Source organism: Pinus tabuliformis, chromosome 3_1, assembly GCF_031772625.1.
Source record: "Pinus tabuliformis cultivar Carrire ecotype Pingquan chromosome 3_1, CPIR1, whole genome shotgun sequence".
NCBI classification, from domain to species: Eukaryota; Viridiplantae; Streptophyta; class Pinopsida; order Pinales; family Pinaceae; genus Pinus; species Pinus tabuliformis.
Window position 1 is genome coordinate 895,661,402 of NC_142301.1, and position 9,403 is coordinate 895,670,804.

A 9,403-nucleotide genomic window follows, 5' to 3' on the forward strand; every position below is an offset into this window, starting at 1 on the left:
TGGTTTCCAGCATTATTTTTTCATATATTTATTGTTTTATTTAGTGTAAAAAGATATGTAAATTGTTAACTAATAAGATAGTAAAGATTGCAATGAAGTGTGAATCCTTGAACTTTACAGATAATACTACTTTTGTGTAGATAAACAATTGAGGTTATAGGAGTCAAGACACACATGTATGTATCCTTATGAATCCTATCAATTCCAAATTGACTTTCTTCATCATTATCTCATGTGATTATATATATATATATAGATTGTTGAAGTTAGGTATAGGCCCATTTTTTTTTGTTACAATAACCTAAGTTCACCTCAGAGTCTTGAGTTTGCTAATATCTCGTCTAACTAGAGCACCTTGTAAATAGAAATTGATACAAACAGGCTGGATGTGCCAGACCTTGACATACATCAACATGAGAAGGCTATTCAGTGTTGCAAGCAAAAAAACCAGTTAGTCACAACAAATATTGGGCATAATCTCCAGGCATCGACGCTCGCTGGTCACTACTCTCATCCTCCAATTTGATAGAATTCTCCTACTGATTCCATCTGTGCCTCCCTATACGACCTGCAATATTCAAATGACATGAACCTTATGTAGACCTTGTGCCATGATCAATGAAGTGACATGAGCACATGCAATGTGCCAAGTATAGTGGGAGCCATGACCCCCTTTGTGTGAGCTGACATCATATCAAGGTAAGGGGGAAGGGGTGGCGGTATGTCCTCTCTTGGGCACCCTTTGTAGGGGATATTTAAATAATATATGTTGTTTCCAATTCTAAAGGTTATTTTCTTCCAACATACCCATAGGCATTCTCTCATTTATGAAGATTGTCATAAATGTCTAGGTACACATCCTCTCGCTCTAAAGTATTGGTTTTCTATTGAGGTATTGTATGATTTGCATTTATGTGTCTTCTAAAATTAGGTCTGAAATTTGAAAACTCACTGTTTTCTCATAGTGCTTTTTGGCATAAAGTTAAAATACTTAGTAACTGTTTATGCCTATCTATTAATGTCTTTTGAAACCTATTTAGTCATGCCGCCATTCTCATAATGAAAATCCAAAGTAGTTCTTGATCTTTACATTCATCTTCTTCAACATGTATATTGCAACATACCCACCAAGCTGCGTCTCTCATTAATGGAAATGTTCTCATCAACACCACATTGCTCCTAAATATGAGCCTCACCTTGTGGTTCAAAATGTTGAGCATACTAGTGGTTTAGCTCACATTTCGTCACTTTTAATATATTTTCCTAGGTATAAGAAAATGGATAATGCATATTGCAATCATCATCATATACTTCAACAAAAAAATATGAAGCGAAGCTATCATCAATGTACCATTAAATCCACTCATTATTATCATGAATTTGAAAATAATCTTCAACAAAAAAGAAATGCTAATTGTATTTAATATCTGCTCTTGTTGTTATAATTATTACCATTTAGAAAGTAATTTAAAACTTTCTATTATTTTGCAGCATCAAGTCTTTTGTTTTTGTATATGTAACTAATTAATTGGGGAATGCTATGGAAGAGTGGTAATTTTATTTTCAATTTAATCTACTTGAAACGACTCTATTGGGCTTGTTTTGCCTCATATTTTGAAGCAATCACACATTTCTCCTCATTTTGATGATTACACTTAGGGTAAACTAAATTTGTCAAGGCTCAAGGGTTCATCCCACCTTCGACGATAAGTGGTTGAATTGTTGGTGCCTTTCCATTATCACATATATACATCATAATTGTTTGAAACATATTCCACCCTACCTTAATTGGTGTGATTTTTGGTGCCTTTCCATCATCACATATGTACATCTTGCTCATGAAGGACACACATGTCACAATCTAGAACTCTGGTGGGGAGGACAACATTTTATCCTTACAAACACTCTCACTACATCCAATTGATTCATTTTTCCTATTATGTCAATGCTTAAAGTTATTTTCCTTTTAATGGCATGTGATTGTTGGTTTTGTTCTAAAAATTTCTTGAGATTAAACATATTATTATCTTCAATTAACAAGAAAACACTGTTGTATGTTTTCCCCGTGAGCTCACTTTATGCTACTAAAAATCGATATTTCTCACTCTTGGATGGTTGCCTCTAAATCCAACACTATATTTGTTTTGAGTTTTACAACTTCTATCTATGATGGATATTGTGTAGGGACCTTAGTTGATCATCTAGGTTGTTTTCCATAAGTCTTAGAGTTCGTCTCACACAAATTGACAAGGTAATAAATAATGGTACGTGGACTTTGAGAAATAGGTGTTAACTTGTTAAGGCCCTTTTGACATTTAGTTCTCTATCCCCTCCATTGCTAAAACTTCATTATGGTACTAGTTGAGAAAACTAAATAAGGGAGAATCAACAATCTTGAATTCTAATAAGGTTTTACTCATACTAACAAGTCATTTAAGAATGATTTCAATGGCCATTGGTTTTCCTCCATTAAACTTTATCCTAATTTGAGCCCGAGCTCACCTAGATTTGGTTTTCTACTCACTAACTAAAGGCTTTGTGAAATCCAACTTTTGCTACAATTCCATTTCTTAAGTAAGTTAACATTACCATTATGAATTACCGCGATCTACTTTGTTGCTTGAGGTCTAATAAGAAAAGAAAATAGAAGGTTTTTTTCGTTTTGTTTTGTTTTGTTTTGTTTTATTTATTTATTTATGGGTATGATAGATGAGATTCTTTTATCTTTGTTTAGAAAAATATAGGTTGCTTATGTAAATGGACTACTTTTACCTGTAAATTGTTTAGTGTCTTTTATATTGGATATTACCCCAACGGTGGCTTTAAAATATAGTCCTAAATTACTAGAAATTCATAATATTATTTTTGAAACTTGAAGAAACAAGGTATACTATTTCAACATCTCTAAAAAAATCAAAACATAATTTTTTTTAGCAAAAATGGAAATATAAGTAAATATTAGAAGATTAGAACAACTCAAAACATGAGCACACAACAAAAAATGTTGTATTGAATTTTCAATTATTAGATATTTTAATCAATATGCGAGTATATCAAGGTAAGGGTCTCGATGATGATGATGGAGATCATCATCCATTTAATACCCCTCATTATGTTGGCATTAAGTTTGAGTTTGAGGATACCAATAACTGCCACTGCTAATGTACCTGAGTTTGAGTCAGGATTTACCATTATTTCATCCATATAAGTATCTTTAATATATACTTTTTTTCCTCTAGAATCTTTCTTGCGTAGCTAGATAAGGAAAAATTCCCAATGGAACTATACTAGATCTTCTGTCTTCGTGGAGATGAAACTATCATGCTTTCCTAGATTGACATAGTTGTATGTGCTCTAATTTTTCTTACATGCCAATGAAATTGGTATCCATCTTAAAATATAGGACTTAGTAGCCTTAAAAGGATGAAGTAAAATCCATAAAATTTGGATTGTGTTTCAACCATTTCGTATTTTATTTGTTTATTCTAAAAATTGTATCCATCTTAAAACATATGACTTAATCAAACATTGAATCAGATAGAACAATTAAAACGGATTAAACATCAAATAAGGCATGCTTAATGAACTAATGCACGTGCAATTATGGAGGGTTTGATAGTAACACCAATGAAAAATTCAACTGATTGGATAAATAGGTGGATGTAATAACCAAAGCATATGTAGATAACTAAGGAGGCATAGAAAACATGGTTGAGTTGAATAAATAAATAGGTTAATATATTAATGAAGTCAAAATCTAGATGCGTTAAACTAATAAATTGATGGGTTAACCATGACAAACACATCAAGGCTAAGAAAAAGTAATGTGAGATCCAGAGCTAGCCATACCATCCACATACTATGGACAATAGTTTGGATCGTCTTAGATAAGTGTAGAAGTTAGCATTAGCTCCACTTTTGTAGAAATTCCCACTGTAGATCAATAGATTATGCAATAGACTAAAGCAAAATACAAGATCTACTTCTACAACAAACTTTGCGGAAGCTTAATCAAATTAAGCAAGATCAATGAGAACACATATAACTGAGAATGAGAAATCAATCACACATAACACAAAAGAAATAACCCGGGGAAAGCCTCAGCCTAAAACCCCAATCTCTGTATTATTATACAAGTGGAAATCTTGCTCAAGTTAAAAAAATAATCAGCTCTCGAGCTATCCAGCTCTCTTTGCAATCAAACAATACAACACACAAACTGAATAGGCACAATATATGTCCTCCTCAAGCCTCCTATTTCCTTGCGCAATTTTTCTTGGGGTCCAGAGATGCCACATGTGTGAATTGGCCTCATCACACTCACAAAAACTGAAGAAGTAACTGCGCAATCCTCAAGGAAAGAATTCCTTCTGCATGCAAGAGATATTCAGAATGGAATATTCTAGCAACTGACAGTACATTGTTGCTCCATCTGATCGCAACTGGGTCTTTGTTTGAACTGACATGCATGAGTTATTTATGAGAAAATATTCAGTTATCTAAAGTGCACCAGTTACATGCATGCATGCATTAACTAACTGAACTCACAATTAATTCAACAAATTGTTTGAATTAATCTAACTGAACTTGACTCAATTAACTGAGCCAACTAATTACAATTCAATATTACAACTCGTCCTTATCTCTTTAACTGATGGATAAATTCCTCAATTAATGGAGAAACTATTGCATGCCACCACATAGACTTCATGTTTGATTTTTTACAACTAATTAACTCATGGTGAATTAATTAATTATTTTACAAACAACTGCTAAGATCAAATTCGAATTTTTACTTCTCTATTTTAGTTCAGGGACTAACTAAAATAGGAAGGTATCCCGAAATTCTATTTATAACAGTACTAAATTTAGCACTTCTATATTTAGCATTTCTTGTTGCTATTTTCAACAACTTTATTGTTTTCCCTCCTCCCTAAACCTAATAATAATGCTATTTTCTCATTGTTTGTGAGAGGGAGGACTTGATCATTGTCACTCTACATAGGTTATCTCTTGACAATTCATTAAGGTATACCATTCTTTTTCCAAGGGCCTTAATTAGGCAAACTAGAACTTACGGGCCTTCATTTTCTTCCTCATTGTCACGTCTGTAAATTAGACCTTTAATTGATTGGTATGGAAAAATGTTTTCTTTTTGATCCATTGAATTTTTGGCTAGCTAAATTGCCCATATGATCTGAAGGAGGAGCCTTTGAGATCTATCATCACTTTTTCTTTCTTGTTCAAGCAAATTTTTGAACGCTACACCCCTAGCCTCTAGCCATCCCAAATAGCCTCAGAGGCCATTAACCTAGTTGTATAACTCTATATTTCCCTAAGTATGAGAAATTCATGAATTATTGAGAGATTGTTTCTATACCCTCCACATACCATGGACAATAGTGGGACCCTATTAGCCTTTGCACTACAATGCATCCCAAGTTAATTTTTTGTTATTGCGTGCTAAACATGAAAAGGGTATCACCTTTGGTGGTGCCTAGAACTTCCAAATTCAAACCTACCAAGGATTATGATGGTTTTCCATAATAGATTACTATGAGTGATAACCAAAATTCACTAAGTATGCAACTAATATGAGATAGACACTCTACCAAAGTGTATCCTCCTCCTCCACAAACCTAATCCCAACATTAATTAATTGGCAAGTAAAAGCACACCATTGAATAGCCAGCCCCCCCCCCTCAAATATCTAGATATTTGTTGAACAATTGAGGTTTATCCATTGATAAGTGGGCTGATGATAAAACCAAATTTTCTAAGATATGGTAGTCTTGAAAAAAAAGTAAATATTTAAACTCCCTTGGCATATCAAAGTCTTGCTCCTTCCCAAGTCCTTGATCCCTACCTAAATGAACCATTGTGCCATTCCCACACACCGAAATAGGCATCTTATAATCACAACAAAATACGCTAGCAATGATTTCCAGAATGAAGAGATCCATTTGTGTAATTTATTATCCATTATAATTCATCACTCCATATGCATTAAATTTATTATCTTGGTCAACATTTATTACTAGATATCTCTCTTTACGATGAGTTTTAATCCCCCATTTTGTCTGTTTTTTAGGAATTTTAATCCACTTATATAGATGCATCTTGTTTATGGATTTATTTATGAGTATTATAGCCAAATACGCCTCTTGAAGAGGAGTTTCCAATGCACCTTTATGTGATTTGTTACGTATTCTGATCCATTCTCAAGTTTATGCATTTCTTGATCAAAATTTCTTGTCATATATCTTTCTCAATATTGAGTTTCCATTCCTCCTTTCCAACCATTGCCTTTGAGAAAAGTGATATGTGATTTATACCCCAACCATGTTGTTCCGTGTGCTATTTCTGATCGTCCCTCCCAATTAACTAATGGCATGTCCCTTCACTTCTTGTTTCCTTTCCAATGATAAGAGCACCATTCCTTCCTAATTGTATTTATACTCTAATTAGGCATGCACGCTAGTGAGAGATAGAATACAAGGATGGAGAAGAGGACATTTTTCATAAGTGCAACCCTGCTATCCATAGAGATCCATTTATGTACCTAACAATTGACCTTCTTGATGTTGTCTATGAGCAACAAGTTACAACTACAACTTGAAACTATATCTTTGAGGGCTTCATCTGGAAACCCAAATAACTATGTGCTTCCTCAAAATGGGCCAAGGGAAAGGGGAGAAACTTTGAAATCATGTTTTTGTGGTGTTTTGATACTATTCAATACCAAACAAATGACTTAGCTCAATTCACATCCATTTCAATGGCTTTGGAGAAGATACAATATCACTAATTACAAACTTTGGCCTGTCTATTGGCTCCATTCCTAAATAGTAGAAGTATAATGGATCAGTCATGATAATTCTCATGTCCTCTGGCATTTGAAGATTTAGCTTATGATATTTGGTTCAAATTGTGTGGTTGTAAATGTTGTATCATGCACATGAACTTCTAAAAATCTAATTGTAGGTAACCATGGAGATCCACTATAATCTACTAGAAAAGACACAATACTAGAGCCAAATACTAGAGCATTTAATGCTAAATAAGGAAGTGGATGGAATATTTTATTTTAATTCTTTGGGACAACTCCAACAACTTAGAAAAAATTACCTTTATTAAAAAAATCATGGAGGAATAAATCTCCCATGATAGGGATTGATTGAGATTGAAGGTGTGTATAGGTATCACAAAAAAAATCCATGGAAATACATTGCCAATAGGCCCTTCTAAAATATCACTTTTATTTCATTTTTTCTTACAACCTTTCGAAGGCTCTCCACTCGAATTAGATTGCAAAGATGATCTTAGACTACAAATGTTGTTGCCAATCATTTGACTGATTATGAATCCAAACACACTTGAAAGCTCCAAAATAGTACAATATCTCTATTTTTCTTGAAATTATCTTTATGGCCCCATTCCAATTACACTTAGATGCAACAAATTAAAATCTATTAGTTTTATACAACATTTATTTGGTTGGATAGGTTCTAATTGAAATTGGTAATCTGAACCATATTAGGTATTTATGTCCATACAACTATAGTTCAAATGGTTACACTCCAATATAGTATTTACAAGAAAAACCTCAAGTTTAGGAGCCTTGAGATCATAATGAAGAAGATTCAATGCATGTGGTGGGATGGGAAGCTTCATTTTTGTATTCCAAGGCCCCTTTGGTATCCACTAATTTGAGGTCATTGGAAAAATAATTCTCCCTATATTTGGGTGTGGTGTTGTTGGAAAAACAATGGGGTTAGTTTTGTTGCTAGGAAAACAATGATTCATGACCAACAAAACCATTGTAGGCTAATAATTACTGGCTGATGACATAGAAGTTCAACATGGATATTGTATTGTTCCAAGCTGAGCTATCACCAAACATGTTTCTAGTAACATATTCCTTCTTTGAGGATTCAAGAACTAGAGGACTTTATATGCCTATTATGTTAGATTGGTAGACCCCTTTTGATTACTTAGCTATACTTCAATTCCTTGATGGTAATATGCTCCCATGGAATATCAATAATTATAAATTTACTCTCTAAATGATTTTTTCTAAAAATAATAGGCTTGTGGCACTAGTTTCTTTATGAATATATTTTCCCTTGGATGATCCTTTTGTTGAAGGTAAATAATCAACATCAAGTTATATAAATGGAAATTTATTGTCTTGTTGTTCTTCCCCAATTAAGCTATTGTAAGATGTTGGTGACTCAACATGAAACTACGAAGAGGAAACTACCTTACTATTATATGTTGTGTGAGAAAATATGACAATTCAAGAGAATATCTAGTTGCTTTCCTTAAACTCTCAACCTTCAATAAAATTAATATTTAGTAGTATATGTGGCAATTTTGTCAAACTCAAACTCTTTTGAGACTCAACTAGCCTCTCCACTACACTTCAATATTTCTCCCCCACCATGGATGCCTAGCGTTGGTGAATGTCAACATGAATTTAGGGCCACAGGAAATCATTAGACATCTGGCCATGCTGTCAATCTTCCGACACACTTGTATTCACACAGATATAATGACCACATAAGTGAAATATTGGTCATTGTACTTCACAATTAACTCACCTTACAGGATAATAATGGTTCCCCATTATTAATTACATTGGTTTCTTGCTACAAAGGACGAGGGTGGTGTCATGGCGAGCTAACACCCTCCCTCGAGTCTATTTCCATCCCCTACCACCTCCATCAGAGGCCATTCGTCTAGGGCTAGTTGAGTCTCAAAAGAGTTTGAGTTTGACAGAGTCCAGAGCATATTTTTGAGACCATTTCACATCTAATGGAGGGCTCCTAGAGTCGAAGGCACAATTTTCTAGGTTGTATGCAAGTTTGTTTCCAGATCGACATATATGAGCCAACAATGGAGCTTGAATATTATCGAGCGAGGATGTTACTTTGGATAGTTGAGATTCTATGTGCCAACAGTTAGAAATTTTTGAGAGAGAAGTTCCATATTGTATTTTCTCCAGCATTTATATGATGAGCAAAGAGTCTCCTTCGATGAGGAACTAATGGTAGCCATTTCTTAATGCTATGCATAGACCATTTTCTAAGCCCCGTAGTTAAAATTCGTTATTAGTGATGAAACCCAATTTACCTGCAAATATATGGATACTTTGACTACAACAATTCCTAAAGACACCTCCATAGCTAACTGGTCTAGAGTTTCCCTTGAAGTTTCCATCAAAGTTGAGCTTAATGAAATCTTGTGGCAGGGGGGACCAAGAGGAGGGAATGTCAAGGAAAGGTAGAAGAAAAGTGTTATGTGGGAGGGAAGGATAAGAGATTAGTCCTAAGCGCCTTGTTATGATCAATTATTATGGTGGGCATTCCCAATCTTGTGTAGTCCATTATGAGGTGGAAAT